The 18423-nt window shown below is 40.5% G+C and overlaps 1 protein-coding gene across 4 annotated transcripts in view; it reads left to right on the forward strand.

Moving 5' to 3' along the window:
- FAR2 (fatty acyl-CoA reductase 2) overlaps positions 1-18423 on the forward strand; it is a 159812-nt gene that overhangs the window by 37569 nt on the left and 103820 nt on the right. Inside the window, exon 2 of one of the 4 annotated variants that reach the window (XM_072877479.1) lies at positions 12299-12497. The exons of 2 other annotated variants lie outside the window; for them this stretch is intronic. The gene's annotated coding sequence lies outside the window, so the exon portion shown is untranslated. Of the gene's footprint in view, positions 1-765; positions 938-12298; positions 12498-18423 lie in introns of all 4 variants that reach the window. One more of the 4 variants, XM_072877470.1, reaches the window with a different exon arrangement.

Genomic DNA, 18423 nt, shown 5'->3' on the forward strand with positions numbered 1-18423 from the left:
CATGCTCAGATGAAATGGTAAATATTGTACCATTATGAAGTAAGTCCGTTTTTTAAGCTTTCCAGATTTTGAAGTGTATCTTCAAAAGCAGACATATGCTGTCTGTCTCTGAGAGCACTGGTCCTCTCCTTGTCTGGAGTAAAAGCGATACCTCGCTGGCTTAAATGTGCTGCCACTGACTGAACATTTTCAGTGAATTCTAACCAGCAGATCTCACCTCCTGCATCCCACAGATGTCTATGTATGAGTGCAACTTTTGCTGATGTGCATGGAGAGTCCTGGACGCGAAACTTCCCGTGTGTATTGCTGTGTGCAAATGTGCTTGCTAAACACCTGGTCTGTGGAGGAGTTCCTTTGATGTCTTAGGAGTGGGGACAGAACTTTATAGCTCCTGTCGTTGCATTTCTGTGAGCTTATATGGTAGATGCTAGGCTTGAGAATAGTGGAGCAAGGTCCAAATGATTTACTTAAGGATTAAATATTTATATTGTATCAGATTTTTGGAAGAGCTCCCTACCTAACTGTTCCCATATAAAACCTTAAATGAGTCTGGCCATTAAGAATAAAGGTTCCCTTAATACTGCCAAAAGATTAAAACCAGTATTTTTAATATATACGTGGTGACAGAGAAGAAGCCTGGTTTCTCCAGTCCTAAGTTCATTACACATGTGAAGGCAGTGTGAGGCTTTTCACAGATTCTACCAGATGTGGTTATCCAGCATATTCTTATTTCTAACTCTATGTATTTCTGAATTACAACAACAGTAAGCCTAGGCTTGGATTCGCTGGACCGATTGACTCGGGCGTGTTCCTAGGCCTGCCCAGAGCTCAGCTCCGGATGAGGGACACGCCACGTTGAGGGAATTTGGGATCGGCACCTCCAGAGCAGCTTCACTGGCAGTAAACGTCAGGCTTTTCAACCTTCTTGAGTTTCCAGGTGAATGCTGTTTCTCTCTGTCATGTATCTCCCCACCTTGCAGGCTGCTCTCCTTATCCTTCCATGCTCCCTTCTCCCTCCCCGGCCTTAATGTAGTATCAGTGCTTGATGCTGCACAGCGGAGCGAGTTTCCCTTCCTGATGCTCGGCTAAATTCATCTCGTTCCTCACTGGAGAGAGGGGCAGCCTGAGAATAGGTTTGACGCTACAAGTGCTCTGAAGGAAGCATCACTCTGATGTCACTTCTGCTTTACTGTTATTTTTTAGTATCTACAGATTTTTCTTTTGCCACTGTTAAGTTTGATGAAATCTGTTTGTATACCAAATATGTGGGAGTACCAACAGCCTCCCTGAGTAGGAAGAGCTGTAGATACAATGTTATTTTAGATGTCTGGGTTTAAGTGTGTGTAATGTTGTCTGACTGTGGCATGTTAACCAGAAGGACAGGTGAGGAAATCCTGTTTCAGATTATAATTATTCAGTGTAGGCTGCAGCTGAACAACGATATCTATTGCTACCTTTCCACATTAAGTGTGGCTTTGGGGAAAGAGTGGACAAACCAGTACGTACCCTGTCCAGCTGCATTGGCATTTTTGGCTATTTCTGTTTCAGAGTTAGAAGAAGTGGGGTACACAAGTTTCAGCCTCTACAACTACAGAACTGTTGTACCTAATATTGGAGAGTCATGAGTCATGTTATCATCCTGTTCCCATTTTCCTCCCTCCAAAGAGATCTAAAATGATAAGGAGCTGCATGTTTAATGATGCCTTTTGAGCTTGCTAACTTTGCAGGACAGGCTCTTTAACTGGTCTTTGTACAATTAGAAAATCAGTATTTCAAGTGCACAGAAAAATGCTTTTTTTTCCTGAAGACTCCTCAGAGATCAGTGACTTTACTTACCCTTCCTTAACCCCTGAGCTTTATTTAGTCCCCACCAACCTCTGGCTGCACTCATAGTCACCCTCTCTTTTCCTCTTCTCTCGCCCTGTAGCCTTCTGCCCTCTGTTCACAGCTCCCCAAAGTACACAGCTGGTGTGTTAAACTGTCTGCCCTGTTAACGCTTCCTTGTCCTCTGCCTCTCACTCCAGATTTGTTCCTCCTCCAGCTTACTCTGGAATCCCTCCTTAAAACTGTATTTCTTGAACACCAAGCTCTTTTTTTGCCCAAAGGCTCCTAGTTTCACACCACGTCCCCCCAGTAGCATATTATCCTCCGTGTTTGTCCACAATTTTTTGTCTTCTGCAGTATCATTCCTTACTCCTGCACATTCACAGATCCTCTCACTGTATTCTGTCTGGGCTGTAAACAGATAACAACAAGCCTGGATTTACAGTAACTGGAAAATATATGTTAAGATTTTTCTTAATAGGGCAGGTTCCATCCTCTTATAGGAGCTGTAAGGGAATCAAAGCCCATTTGGCATTTTGACCAAAGGTGGTCTCCTTCAATCATATAGAGGAAAAAAAAGATACAGTGGGCATTTGGGACATGTATGGGAAGAAATAATAAGCTCCTTCCTTTATTAATATCACAAATAATAACAAAAACCACTGCCTAAATTCAGATGTGTGTGAGGTCACTATGAGGGGTCAGTGTGGAGTTGATTCTACAGACAGTTTGGGAAATTTTTATCTTTTCTCATTTCAGGTGTCTTCTGTGGACCCCATTTACAGCTGCAGTTTGGGAATAAAGATGTAGAGGAGCACATTTACTTTGACTACCATTTTGTATGAGTACTTTCTGCACTTTTTCCCCTGGTTTCCTTCTGTTGCATATGCAGGATGAAGCCTGATTTTATTAATTGCCATCAGAATTTTACCCAACAATTCCTCAGCATCTTCAGCAACTCCAGCAGCTGTTTTCAGTTTCCCTATTTTCTCTGAGCAGCTAAGAACGAGGATTTACTCATAGTTGGGCAGCAACTAAGAAATTGTTTTGCATATGTTTTGCAGAAGTTTCTTGTTTTACAGTGTTCCTAATAACGTCAAAGGGAATGCACCCAAAACCAGGTACATCCTCATTCCAGCCCGAATTACTAGGCACTGAATGGATCCTGTAGAAGAATGAAATTCGCCATAGCAGATCTTTTCCGCTCCATTTTCTTCCATTTGGTTTCTGACTGTCTCTCTCCTGGACTACCTCTGTGCTTCTTTGATCAGATCCCTTAATTTCACAGTGCCTAAATCTAAATTAAGTACAACGCTATTTCTCTACCTTACAATGATGCAGTGAGCTGGAAACTGCTTTGTATTGCTTGGATTAGAAAAGAACAAAATATGGGAGAAGTTAGTAAAAATCACAAACTTTTGTGGATTTGGCTTTGTGTAAGGTTGTCCAGAAAGTGTGCAATGAATAGAATTAGAGCCCAGTTGTTGTAGGGTCTAGTCTAGCAGAGACTATTTTTGAAGTAAAAGCCCATATCATGAGATTAAATTAATCATTACTGTGTATATTGTAATAAATACAGCCAGCTATCTTGCACCTTTAACAGTTCTGAAAGTAGATGGACATACCTTCCCTTATTTCTTAACTATGAAATTCCTCAGAATATGTGGGAAAGTCAGAAGGTGAAAATTTGAAGCTGTGGAGTGATATGAAATAATTTTTATGTAAATCTCATTCCAGTGTATACTGGTGCCTTTCGTGCATTTTAAGTAATTTAATTAAAGTCTACCAAAGCTATTCAGGCTACCTGGAAACTCAGCTTTCATAATTTATTATGGTACCATTACTCTGCAGTCTTCTTTTGCTGGGAATCCAAGAGTTCCGAGTTTCAGCCATGCAGGTTTCCCACTTTACAGGGCTTTTAAATGTTGCATCTTTTCTGGTTTGACTTTATGAAGAAAAGAAAAAATGAAAGAAAAAACCAAATCAAGTCAGGCTGATGACACAGGAAGCAGCATTTCATTGAAACTCCTGTATAGCAGCCCCTGGGAATGCTCTAGTGAAGCAGCAGTTTCTCTATTTATTTTAAAAGTAGAATATTACAGAGCTAAAGGAAAAAGCACTCAGGGGAGAAGGAAAGAGATGTGCAGAAAAGGAGAGAGAAGCCCAGAGCAGCAGAAGCGTGATGGCCAGTAGAAAGACAGAGAACGACCAATACAACTAGTAAATATTTCACAAAGCAAAGACAAAATATCTTTTTATTTATCTTTTACTGGTCAGGAAAATATTTTCCCTTAAAAACAACTTCTCGGGACTACTCAGAAAAAAACTTGCTGACCAATACCTTTTTGCTTTTGTTTTTTGACACATCAGAATATCTTCAATTAAACCTTTTATTTATATGGTATCTATCTGAAACTCTCAATCATCTCTAATCATCTCTCTGCTCTAGGTGAGACAAAAACTGATTTATTTCTTCTGTTAGCAGTTAGAGGTCAGTATTCCCTGGCAGTTTTGTTGATAGTATTATCTTTGTATAAAAGATTTCCTTTCTGCCAAATCCCATTTGTTCTTTTTTCTGCTTCAGTAAAAGATCTTTCCTTTTTAACATATGTGTTGAGTGAGGAGCAATGGTCCTTCATTCCCAGCTCTCGGTGAGAAGCTCAGGCAGAACTGGGGAGACAAACCTCCTTGAATGTCCTTTGGCTGAAACTGCCTTTCACAGTTGGATTCTGGGACGGTTTGTTGCCCAGAGGTCCTGGTTTCTTACTTTGCGTGCTCTTTCCTTCTCACCTTTTGGGCCAGTGCCAGTAACAGTAAAGTAGTAAATGGAGTCACTCTGCCTATGCATCTGAGGCACCTCAGAGTTAAGGGCCAAATAGTTTTTGCTCGTCATATGTGCAGTGGGGAGAGATAGGAGTATCCAACAAGGAGAGTCAGTGTCTCTTTCCATCGGTTTTTGCTGTCTTTTTTTTTTTAATTATTTTTGGGGCTGTCCCCATTACCAAGTTTGAGAGAGCAAGCAGAGATATTGACACAGGCAGCCAGGAGAAGGAAGAGCACTGGCTGTGCGTGCAAAGAAACCACCGCTCTTCACAGCTTCCTGCAGAAACCTGCATGGAAATATGACTGGAGTAGTAAGAGTACATTTTGGGTTTTATTCCAATAAAACAGCACTTCAGAAAGATGTGAAAATCTGCTCTCAGGGTGAAAGGAATAGAACAAGCCAGCTCACAGGCTGTGACTTCCAGAGAGTGAAGGCAAAGCCTGTTTCTTTCTGAATCAATCTCCCTACTTGGCCACTCCCTGATTTTAGTCATTCGGTAGCTATTTGGAGGCTTTCCTGATGCTGGAAAGATAAAAATATTTCATTTGGGTTTTCATAAGCCTGTCATTAAGCAGGCAGTGTTCTCTTGATGAATAGGACTTGTTTTCTGGGGAGCAGGTTGAGGCAGGAGACTGAGACATCTCAGGAAAGCCTCTCTGGCCAAAATAATTATTAGGCTCCCTGGTAATCTATTGTCCAAAACCAGGATTTGTTGTATTAAGAAGCTAGATGTTTGATTAGTGCACTAAGAAAAAATGTATAGAGAAGTTGCATAACTCCATGAAACTTGGGGTTTTTGAAGGCATTTTTATTTCTTTCTGGAGAGAGTTCTTTATGTAACTTGGAAAAATTAGCTGCATTTATGTCCGTCTATAATGTCTAAGGTTTTTCCTGAACTACAGGATAATTTGTATTGAGTTTTGATATTTTTTTTTTCCCATCAACTTCACAAGCATTAATGAAGACTGTTTCTAAGGTAAAGCATACCATTTACAGCAAGCAAAACTGAATGCCAGCACAGCAAAGAAACTAATCTTCAGCTCCCTTTCCCCCTTTTATGTGTTTGTTTTCTTCTTTCTTGTCTATTTCGAAGTAAAAATGATCTGAAATGTGGCTATAATCATAGTAATCAATAATTATAGAAACATAGAATGGTTTATCTTCCACCTCTGGAAGTTTCTTTCTTCTTGCCCATCCTGAAGATGGTCTCGACATGTGCCCTCTACTGTCCGTGGGTCTGTTCTCAGTCTACATGACCTTCCCAAAATACTAGAGTATTTTCTCCTGATGACATCGGCAAGCTCGTTCAGCCCCCTTAGATGCATCCCATTCAGTCCCACAGATTTGAGTAGATCTGCTGTGCCTGGGTCCCTCACTCCATCTTCCTCTACGAGGGGTAATACTTTGCTCCCCATACCCTGCCGTGAGACACAGGCACAGGTCTGAGGGCAGAACTTGCAATTAAAGTGTATTTATATTTTCTACGCAGACTTAGTAGAAATTTAGAATATTTCCTCTACTGAAGTTATGGTTTGCTATCCAAATATCTGTGTATGGTTATCAGGACTTCAGTAATTAAGCAAGAAACAAAAGAATAAAGTGATGGAACCCCAGTTCCTCAGATCCCATGCATTAGGGTTTGGCATTTTTTGCAAATAACTTGAGTTATTCTCCTCAAATTGGACAAGATTACCTGTTACTTCAGATTTTTTGAAAGGTTGCTGTTATACTGGAATGTAACGTGTGAGTTGCCAAAGTGCATAAGCAAAAGGGAATGAGAAGACAGAAGGGAAAATGAGGAAACAAGAAAGGTAACTAGAAAAACCTCTTATGTTAAGTGTACTTTCATATATTGTATAAAAATATGCAATGTAAAATATTGTATATTAAACATAGACACTTATGTGTGGAGTTGGTCTAAAGAAGCTTGCAAAATGGAGAATTTTATTTGACTTCAGGTTGCAGGAGAACTGAAGTGGTTTTAAAAGGGTTGTGAAGCTTTTTATTTTTTTTTATTTTTTTTTTACTTCCAAGGTGAAGACTTTTAGCTTAATCTGCCTTTGCAGTTCTGGCTAATTTTACTTCTGTGATTGTGCTATGCCAGGAGACTACAGTGCTCAGAGCATCTCCTGCCCGAAGATTCTCCAGTTCCTGTAACTTGTATATTATTTTCCATGACAGGGGAGACACCGCTCTGAGAGAATGAGCAGTGGGTTTTATGAACAACCTAAAACAATTTTACTTCCTACGCAGGCACTCCAAAGAAGTTAAGGGTTGACAGCAGGTAATAAAACGAAGTTCGGCTTTGTGGCGTGGTGGTGAGAGGGAGGGAGGAGAGATGAGAAAAAGGCAGATGCAGCTCGATGATAACCGGGCAGGAGAAGTGCCCAGGCTACTGAGAGCAAAAAGTGAAACGGAGATGAACCCAAGAGAGTTTCATGTGTTTAGGCAAAGACGTGATGCTTTCCCACAAGGGAGAGCTGTGATGCTCTGTCTCATCTATCTCTGATAACAGTCAGCAAACCAGAGAGAGTTTTTCAAGAACAGCTTAAGTAAAAGATTTGGCTGGGAAAGATATATGAGGAAAAATTTAATAGTAGAATACATAGCAAGTACTGATTGAGATGAAATGAGGAGGAGGAATAACTAGAGCTGATTTAAAACTCTGTACTTCCTTCCCTCAGGGAATTCTGCTAACTTCAGTGTTTATCTTTATGCTGGATAGGAATAAAAAAATCTAATTTTTGTGCTAGAATGGAGGATTATGAAAAATACTGGTTTTCAGAAGGGTGATGTGGGGTTTTTTTAAAAGACCAACTTGACATTATGTCTTCCTCCACTGCTTTTGATGAGTCCTGGAAGCGGCAATTCAGAGATGTCCTCATTGATCACTACGAGCTGGGGTCACTGGCCAAGCACTTTTGCCCTGGTGAATCACATTTATGTGCCTCCCACTCTGCATCTAAAGAGCTTTAGCAGAGCGGAGGTCACAGCATACACCAGGATTTGCAAGAGTGTGTGTCTCTTGGTAGATACAGTCTGTCAAGAGGCCCAGCTGATAGTGATAATGAGAGCAAGAGCTACATAAGCTAGAACTGTCATTTGGCGTAGTGGCAATACAGATGGATGCAGATAAATGTCAAAATGAGACAAGATTTGACAAAATGACAGATCCCAGTTCATTATAAGTGACCTTGGCTCCAGGAGAAACATTTTGCTTTAGCATTTTTGATGGAAATAATATAAATATTTCAGTAAAATGACTGAAAATATGTTTGTAAAATAAAGAATAAAAAAAGGCATGGTGGAATATTTGCATGTTGTGTATAACAAGTTGAGGAAGCTGTGTGTGCTCTCAAAGGAAAACCGTGTGATGGTCTAGGTAGAAAAAGGAGGGTAAAATAGATACTTTATTGAAGTTTATTGAGGTGAAAAACAGGTTTTATAGAGAGAGAAGCAGGACATTTATGCAACACTTTATAAAGTTCAGATTTAATGTCATTAAGACCTCCAGATCAGCATGTGTACTTCATCCATCGGCTGTACAACAGCCATCCGCTGTTACCCTGCAATGAGTACTTCTGTGAAAGGGATATTTATTCATGTGGGACAGTATTTAATCAGGATGGTCTTTATGTAATTTTGAGGGAGAAAAGGCCTCCATAGTAGCTCACACAAATTTCTCTCTTTGTTGGCAGTCTGTAAAACACCTGCTCTAGGAGTCACAATAACAGGAAGGAAAACAATTAGCTCATTTCAGGTGTCATGCTGCAAATATATTAAACTAGTATTTGATTATTTTTTAGCCTGTGGTCTAAAGTGACTCCTGCATGAGAAATGGAAGTTACAGTAGATATGGAATAATGAAGTGCAGACAGGCCAGAGCTGGTCCCTCAATGCGCAGCTTTGCTCGAGTGGACCAGCGTTCAGGCAGCTGTCAGGAGCTCCATGGGAACCAAGGGCCCTTCCTGGGTCTCTGAGCCGGGAGGTTCCCCACGCCGATGGGTAGCACAAACAGGAGATCCAGGGTGGAGATCATTGAGCCTTGCTTTTCGAGGTGGTTCATGCCCTTCTCCTCCCATCTTTTTCCCTACAGTCCCCTGTGAGTCAAGGGAGGCTTGTTTCAATAGGAGGTTAGTAGCTACTCAATCTGTTTGCTTAGGATTGTGGTTTAATGTGCTTATATAAAAAAGAGCTTGTCGCTTTTACTGTGTCTTGACTGTGTCAGTATTGTCCTTTGTAAGCAGGAGGACAAGTTATGTGAGTAAAACATACATATTTTCACTTGTAGTTTACCAAGCTTTTCAAGAAAATATGTTGGATACAGCAGAGATACGCATATCCTCTGTGGGGAGAGAAAGTAATTTTTATTTTATTCTGAGTTTCTTCTGCTTTCTTGCTAGACTGACTAGTTTTGCTCTAGGACAGGGCATGAGGAAGAACTACAGCCTGAAACCTGTTTGCTCTGATATGTGGAGAAGAACATGAAAGCATCATATTAGGCTATTTCAGCGAAAATGAAGATATAATGAACTCTGGAATAGGGGGCTCTTTTTCCTAGGCATTAGGAAAGGAGTGCTAAATTGTCTTAATAGATTGTGTTGTGTGCGCAGCTGTTCTGCTCTCACAAACTGAAACCTGAGTTATGATGAAGTTGTTTGGTGATTGACTCATCTTTCCATTCAACTGCAAATTAACAAAAATGCTAAGTCCGTTGCACAAAGAAGAGGCTGTATCTTCTAGAAAGAGCTGTCAAATAAAAAACTAGTCATGTTGCCTCATCTTAGCTATTATCTCAACTTGTCTGTAGCTGTTGCAGTTCTTCTCCTGTGTTTTATAGTATGCCATGACTGTGTGTGCCCAATGTATCTTAGAGCTGTTTTATTTCCTAATAACTAGTGGCTTCTCTACTTCCTGCAAACCTTACAGTCCTTCCCTTATAGCAAATAGAAAGGAGGGAGTAACTGGTCCCTCTCGCATCCTATAAAGTTTCCTGTGTTGCTAGGGTGTTTGTCTGACTTTCCTGAGTAAACTAACTGCATGCAGATAAACTTCTGTAAGAGCTGATTTTTTCAGGTAAGCCACGTTCGTAAACCCTTGCTCTGTAAGTGATGCTAGACCTTCTCTTCCATGCTGGGCTGGGATTCTCCCTTTTAAGTGATCCCCCCAGTCCTCAGTTCTCCATTACCATCTTCTCAGCTGGGACTCGCTCGTAGAAGCAGTAGATTAAGGCTGCTGGTGGCTACCAGGGTTTTGTTTTACTCCTCCTTGCTTGGTGGCCATGGAGGATGTGTTCCTATTATAAGCTTCCTAGTTCAGAAGACAACACTGCAGGTTGGACTGAAGCATAAATAAGGGGAAAGAAAATAAGGGCTTTGAAGGGGAATGGCAGAGTATTGGCAAAGCACCCATGAGGAGTTGGAGAGATGGCTTGAAATTATTCAGGTGAGACTTCATGCAAATCCTGGGGAAAGTTGCATGTAACTGTTACGACTGCTAAATTTTGAAGTTGGAGTACTTCCTAAAAAAGGTAGACTAAACACTCCTGCTGAGAGGCAAGAGTTGCACAATGTGAAGGCCTTGGCAACAATACAGGACAAATTAATTCTTGCTTTTGCCTGCCCCTGCCTCTCATCCCACCATGTCACAATGCCCTCGGCGGCGCTGACACAACTCTTTCTCAAGCTGCGTTGTAAACCAGTCCAGTGAATTTGTTTAACTCACAACTTGATCCCACAAGAATTTTTCCTGCACAAATGAATGGGCAAGAAAAATATGGCCTGAGTTGCTTACCTTTGTAAGAATTTCTAAAAAAACCTAAAACTGCTGCCAAAACCTCTGCGTTTAGCCACAGTGCAACTCCAGAGATTGATGAAAGAGAGCAGTTGAGGATTAGCAATGGTTTTCCCCTGTGAAATGCAGTGCATTGATTGTTTCAGTCTTACTGTCAGAACCAAAGAATGTTCCAATTAAGGTTTATGATTGTTCAGATTTAGCAAATTAATTGGCCCAGGCTCTGCCTTGGAGTTAAACTTCAGGTGTTGTAAATTTGGAAGGATCAACCTGCTGTAAAAAAATTGTTCCTGTAGTGTAAAGATGATCTAAGAGCTTTGGTATCACCTATGGGCATCTCTGTGCTATATAGTGATTAGCGGCACTAATAACTTATATGGAACATTTGACACCTGGCTAACCTGACATCTCACAGCCAGCTGGGAAACCTGGCAGTGCAGAGGTGCCTTTCTTCTACTTTCCCTTGCAGTTCATCATTTGTCGTTTAGATCATAGATACTAGTTTTCATTTTCTGTCAGTGTTTCTAAGGATGACCTACTTGTTCTATGAAATACTCGATTTAAGTTCTCTCTCTCCTGCTAAACACTATGATTTTCTAACCTGAATTTGAATGCTGAAGCTTTCTAAAGTTCTTGAAAATCTAAAAAAAATTACTGACTTTTATTTGTAAGAAACGGATCATCCAGTCTCTTTAGAAGTGGTCCCTTTATGCTGTTTGAGTTTTGAGTACACAAGTTGACTATATTGCATTTATTCTTCAGCCCCTCAACTTGTATGTGAAATGTGTGTCTTGACAGCAGCCTTTTTATCCTCTCTATTATTAGAAGATTTCAACTAGATCAAATAATTTGCAAGTAAGTATCATCTAAATTAATTTTTTTCTCCAAGCACAAATCACCTACCATGTCCCTACTGTATCTATGGTTAAGCTTCCTTCTGTCAAAAAACTCACTCTATTCACAGGCATGATTTCTTTCCCCTGTGGTTATTTAGGACTGCATCTCTTGCAGGACATCTCTGCCGTTCAGTTGTTAAGATCCAGATTTTTTGGCGTGTGTTCAATATAAAATTGGAGAGGATGGATGTGATGGCAAAACCATTAAATCTCCCAAAACCTATGTTGGCTTCAGTGCAAATTAAGGCTGCCTCAGTTCATTGTTTTTTGTGGCTTCAAGCACCCTTCTGATAAACCCAGGATCCTTGGGTCATACCATTTCTCTGATTGCCACCTTTTTTCTCTGGTCATCCTATTGGGAAGGGGTCAAGAAAGAGAATTGGCAAAATTTATCATAGAGAACCTCTGTAGACTGTGAGTACCCAGCCAAGAAAAATTCTCAGAAAGCCAAATATGCTGAGTTTTGGGCTGTTTTGCACTGCCAGGGGAAAAAAAGTTTCTCCTAAACCAGGATTTTATGCTACAGAGATTTCAAGACATAAAATTTTCAGCAGAGTGAAACACCTCTTCTGTTTTGTTTTGCTTTGCTTTCACAAGCAGTCAAGTGGTATCACTTTTATGCTGTTAAACTGGAGAGGAAAAATGGTTGATACTACCTACAGGCACGTTTGTTCCCTACTACTCTTTTCCCTAAGAGGTGTAGTTGATCGGGGGCTTTACTCTGTGTGCGCATTTGGTAAAATATCTCTGTATTGCAGGAAATGCTCTGTCTCAAAGACTACTTTTTGGCAAGGTCAGTGTGTGTTTTGGCTGTTAATAATACAGCCTTTTTCTTTCTTGTGGCAAGCCTAGTGCAGGTACATGCTACATGTTATGTCCCTGCCCAATTAAGCTAAGTATTTTGGCAATGAATTTCCAGCCTGGCAATCTGTGTGTAACTCACTTCAACCCTTCTTAATAGGACTCTTATCGGGACCAAAGATTAGCGGTAAAAAATCCTAGATGGAGAATATCCAACAAATTTTGCAAGACTTGGAGGTGAATAATTTGTGTCTGAAGAATCGGGACAATAATGCAATTGCTGATACCTTGAAGAGGACATTGCACCTTTTGGCTACAGTTTGGAGAAGCAGGGACTGACAGCAGTTTATTTTTGAGAGGTAGCCTGCCATGCATATATGTTGTTACACCAAGTCACTTGACGTTTATTTTCACAGCATCTCTGGGGTTTGGGCTGAGGACGGACTCTGAACCCGCCTAGGACTTTCAATGCATTGTGAATATCCAGGGCCTGAGAGACATGACTTAAGATGCGAGTCTTTTGTGTTCTGCTTGGCACAAATTGATTAACAGGGTGGTTGAGCTTATTCTGAATCTCAAAATTTTAAGTACACGAAATAGAGAGATGTAAGATAGAGTGAGCCTCCTTTGGGTGTCTTAGGGCAACGGAGCTAAAAGCACTGAAGCACCTCAGTAGTGTTTCTGTTTCAGAACTAGTAATGTTTGCTTGATATTTATAACCTCAGACCGTGAGCTTTGTCTCCAAGACCATGAGGTCATACAAAAGTCAAAAAGAGCATAATTTCTTGGAAAATGTAATTAAAAAATATAAACAGGAATTGAGTCATAAGTTACTTTTTCTTAAATGATATGGATAAATCCTTCCTTTTAGAAGGCCCTTTATTTCTGTTGTTATGTTCGATCAAACATTAATGCTTATGTAGTCACAAGACAGCTAAATACCTTTACCTTGGAACATAACAATTTCCTGTCTCTACAAGAGAGGAAAAGGCTTAAAAAAAAAATAAATCAGGAATCACCAACACTGTGTATTTGTACCTAAGCTTGAAATCACTGGCACACAGTAGCACAGCATTTACTGCAGTGTTTTATGCTAGCATAATGTAATTAATTGACTCGCATCTATTTTGAAGTATTGCATCTCATATGTATTTTGTTACTAACTTTCTGGAACATCAGTAGCCACATCTATGTTAACAGAAGACTGCTGCCAGAGAGCAAGCAGCCGCATTTTGACAGACAGCTAGCTGTAAGGCTCAGCACGAATGTAGATCGGATGCTGCACAGAAAAATCTGGGCGCATACCTGACTTCATCTGAAACATGTCATATGCCTTTGCCTATGTGTTCCTGTACCTCTCTGTGCTACATGAAGCTATGCTAATATACCATTTGCAACTTTGTGTGGTCCTGTGCATTTTGAGGACAGGTAGGTATTAATCAACCCAGAGGCACTACCACTAGGTAGGCTATATGGCTTGACATTTTGAGGGGCGAGCATTGTTGTGGTGGCAGGAGGCTCGCTGGGTGCTGGTCCACAGGGATGTACTTCATGAGCCGTATGAAGTCAGCACATGTATCTCGTTTTCAGGATGCATTCCTGGGTCTGTAACTAACCTAATTTAAAATTATTCCAAAATTTACTGTTGGTTGACTTTAAGAGGACTATGTGGGATTCCCTGGAAGTAGGAAGAATTTCTTTATCTTACAGATCATGGTAGGATGAGACTGGGGGGGAGAGGGTGAAGCCAGCATTGCAAAATTTGTGGATATTTTTCTTTGCCAGATAATTAAGATTTTAACTGCTAGTCAGTCACTGAAAAAAAAGAAAAGAAAAAAGTAATGAAAAAACTTTATTTAGTATAGGAGGATGTAAATTTTGGATGCAGAGCTTCTTAAGGACAAGAAAGTAATTTGTGATCCAGGAAAACACATGTGCGCTAATTTGAACCTGGCACTGATTACAACAGGATTATTCAAGTGCTTTAAACTTAGCTCAAACTTTTCTTGAACGTTCAAATCATCATTGAATTACTTCTTTCCATTCCCTCCTTGCATTTCAGTGCACAGAGGATGTATTAGATGACATTAGTACAGCCTGACCATCCTTTCTGATGCTGCACTTATGTTTTATTCAATGCTAGATGTTTTTGAACTTCTATAAGTGTGCCTTGTCATCTCTCATCAGCTTGTTGTCTAAATATTGGAGAAGGAGAGAAGAAAAAATCAGTCCCTGTATGTGGAAGGGGAGGAAAAATTTTCTCTGCACCAGTATGTGCCAGCCAAGAGGCATTTTCTATTTACATTTTATTGTCTCTTCTTTCTGGAGAAGTGTGTTTCAAAGGCTCCCAGTGCTGCAAAGCTCTCTGCTGCCTCATTATTCAGAGCTGCTGATATGCTGAGCAGAGTTCCTTAATGCAGCTTTCAGTAACTCTGGGGAATTCTCTCTAGTTTCCTTTTCCTGCTCTTTTCCCTTTATCTGAAGAGTAAATGTTTGTTTCTTGGAGAACTTCGGGGAGAGAAATCTGCAGACTGTGCTGCCTATCTTCCACAGAAATTGAGTGAGGAGATTTAAGGAGTGTATTTTCCTTGTAGTTTGTGAGAAAATCTAATTTGGAAGGGTATTATTTTCATTTTCTAGTTTGGCTTCTTCTACATATAATTATCATTTCCCTCCTGAATCCACAGTTTGGTCTGTGTGCTCTTGAGCAAGAGGAATAACTGTATGACAAAAAAACCCAAACAAAAAAAAAAACCCAACAAAAATTTTTTTAAATACTTTTTTTATTTACGTAAGCATATGATACCGATGAAATTGCAGTAACTATTAGTTGCAACAACTAATAGTTACTAACAACTAATAGTTGCAACAACTATTTTGATAAAATCAATGTATTTTACATCATTTATCATCTTTCTTGCTGTTGTGCTCTTTGGCTTGTGAAATGGAAGTTACTTCTGACCCCTGTTCTAATACGACATAAACAATTTCAAAGAACTGAATACAACTCACAAAAAGAGCAAAAAAGTGGTGGCTTGGCACTGCATCATTAACTCTCATTATTAACAGCCCCTGTGAATTGCCTTGCTTCTAATCAAGGGAATAACAAAATACACATCTACTTTGTTTCTCTGGGGTATTTCAGAGATCATTAGTTAATGTGTATAAGACAGGGTATGAGCGAATACACTAATACAATAGAAGAAAGAATTTTTAACAGCATAAGGGAGGGATAAACATTACTATGCCGTGTTTGCTATGACTGTGTTTGCTATATTACTGATTTACATATACAAATCCAGAAAAAATATTTCCACTCCGATAACTTCTAGGTGACTCAGCTGTGATCAGAGGCCTGTTCTAACTGGTACTATTGCACTTGCATAGTTCCTATCCCAAAGGGCTTGGGATGCAGCAAATCTATAGTCTTTGCTGGAGGTATATATGTTTCAGAATATTGCATCTATCTCTGTATTTTAAAACAGCGTACTCAGGCTTGCTTAACATTTGCTTTTTAGTTTTATTTCTGTTTTCTTAGTCTGTTTATCCTGATAGAAGAGGGAGAGATGTACTAATTAGAAGACTCGGAAATCCTTAAAGGCATCTTATGAGGATCAGGAGGTAGCAAAACATAAAGGATCCAGATAATTCTGCACAGTAATACACTGTAATACATACACGGGATGTGGCCAGAAAAGTATTCTGCTAATTAATCTTATTTTTCTTAACAAAGCACTAAAAATACTGTTTCTGCATAAGGCAATGAAGAAGATTCAGGTCTCTCCATTTCCCTGCAAAGCAGTTATCAATTTGTTAGCTGACATTAGTATCAAATAAATCAAGATTTCAAAATGGCAACGCAAGCTTTCTTCCTTCCCCACCCAGAATAAGATTCTTTGCATTATATTTGACCTTTTCCTTCGGTCTGTTTTCCCACATTACTGAAGGACAGTGTCCACCAGCTGAAGAGTAGCTAAACTCTCAGAAAATAAGTAAAGGTTATATTTAGTATCAAGAGTGCAATCAGCTGAATTATGACAGATTTTGTGCAAATGTTCTCACTGTTAGTAGAATGAGTTCTGCTTGCTCATAGCTGGGTTTCAAGTAAGGGAAGAGCTGATGGGGGATAGAAAAAGAAGTTTTAGTATATTTATAAGACCAAATAAGACCATGATTTCTCTGTTTTGTTGATACCTTCTTACGAACTGCAATTCTAAACTTTATCTCAAAATATTATGGCATTGGCTTGTTGCATACAAAGATCTCTTAGGGACTGGCAGTGACTAAGTTGTCAGATGTCAAGAAATGAGAGGCTTTCAGTCCATTTCTTACTGAACTAGCTCCTGCTTGACAAAAGCCCACCTTCTCCGTAGGATTTGATTGGCACCCATGTTAGCAGACTCCGTAGCCAGCTAGCCACAGTGTGCCAGTTGGCAAATTCCATGAGAAGTGTAAATTTTCCAAGGCACATGAGGAGACCCTTGTAAGTTGTTTTTCATTTCTTTCAGCTATTGGTCTCTTCTTAATCTTAAGGAAACTATTTTTTGGAAGAGTTCAGTTTCCACGTCATCAGTGTTGAAGATTGCTAGGATATCACCCGAGAGTAATTTGGCTCAGTGTGTTTAGAGATCACAGAAGTACTGTAAGTTTTAAGCTGCTGTGGGTAGTTCTGGGCATAGCGCGCTGAGGAGGTCCCTTGGGTTTGCACACTCAGTTCATTGTGAGATGTAGGCCTCCTGGTAGAAGCTGAATGGGAAGTCCTCCATAAACAGACTGACTCAGATACTAATCACAGAGAGTCCTACAAACTCTTCTCTTCGCTGCTCTCTTGCTTTTTCTTACTTTTTTTAAAAGAAGCTACATTTTGCAGTCTCACCTTTCTGTTGGTAGCAGTTAGCATCCAAGGTATGTTCACCCTCAGCCTACCCATGTTCAGTAGATTTCCTTCAGTTTTCCACTTTGATCAAACACTGGTTTACTCTGTCTGAAAATCCTAGCAGCTACCTTGGAGCTACCTATTAATACACACCGCTTGTTTTCATATGACTAGTGAAGCTTCTGGCTTAGCTGGGCTTCTTCTGTACTCCCTTTTCAAGTTTCCAGAGGAGGCCTTCTCGCTCAATGCTGCCCGCATGCTGTGTTTGTTGATCCCATGGAAAAAAAAAACCTGAACCCTTAGGATGACATTTGCTGTCAGAAGGGGCAGAGGCAAAACTAGTAGTCTCGCTGTACACTTGTAGCCTCTGAGGCTTTCATCCCCTGGCCCCAAGCTACCCTACAGCCTCAGGAGCAGCAGCAGCAGCAGCAATCAGCTGTGCACTGTAACTCCATGCTCCTCTCGTCTTGCTAGAAGCTATAGATCAAGGACTAAAGAGGTCAGGAGCGCATCCCCACAGGGACAGTCAGACAAAGCAGGGGAAAAGTCTACCCAGAACGGTGAGGTGTAATGGGAGGCAGAAACACCACTGAATCTCTCTGAAATGCCTTCTGTCTCACTGACTTCTGTCTTAAGAACTAGGATGCTTTATATTTTTTCTATATTATTTATATGAAGTCTGCATTTTTTTTTTGCTGTTGCGTTTCCTCACCGTCTCTTCAGAAGTAGGCAGGCCCCATACTGGTGTCTCCATTGCCCACCTCCCAGTGCTCCATGCGTGGGTGCTTGTAGGAGGAAGCAGCTTGCTGGTTTCTCCTGGCTGTGCTGTCTGCATTTCCAAAGGGAGAATGAGATGTTTGTCAGTTGATCGCATTTGCACAGCGAGAGTCACGACATGGCAGTATCCTGCCAAACTGTGAAACAGCTGCAGCTCTGCTGTTGTAGCTGCCTTAGTACGCATCCTTACGCTGCCTGTGCGAGGTCATTAGTTTAGTGCCAAGGGCTCTGGCAGCAAATATGTCAGTGTATCGTGGTTCAGATTCAGGTAGTGCCAGAATTGTCTTCAACAAAACGGGATGCAGGGAATATTGGAGAGCTGGTCACTGCTGCTGGTGTTCTGGCTTGCTGCAGAGTAAGCCAGCTAGCAGCATGCGCTAAGCAGCATAAAATTCCCTGTAGACTTCCTGGAACAAAATAAGCTTTGGCTGCAGTTCTTCCCTGTTCCTGAAAGGCTCGATCCTGCTCTGTCTGTGGAGAACTTCACTTGACAGGAGAATTTTGCATAGCAGAAGCCTGGATAGTTTCTGTCCTGTTTCAGTAGCTGGACAGAAAAAATGAGACTGCTGCTGTTGTCTGATTGATTGCCAGGTGCCATCAAATGCTCTAAGTGTGAAGTGCTCTAATAGAGA

This window comes from Ciconia boyciana, chromosome 1 (genome assembly GCF_034638445.1).
Source record: "Ciconia boyciana chromosome 1, ASM3463844v1, whole genome shotgun sequence".
In the NCBI taxonomy this organism is placed as follows: Eukaryota; Metazoa; Chordata; class Aves; order Ciconiiformes; family Ciconiidae; genus Ciconia; species Ciconia boyciana.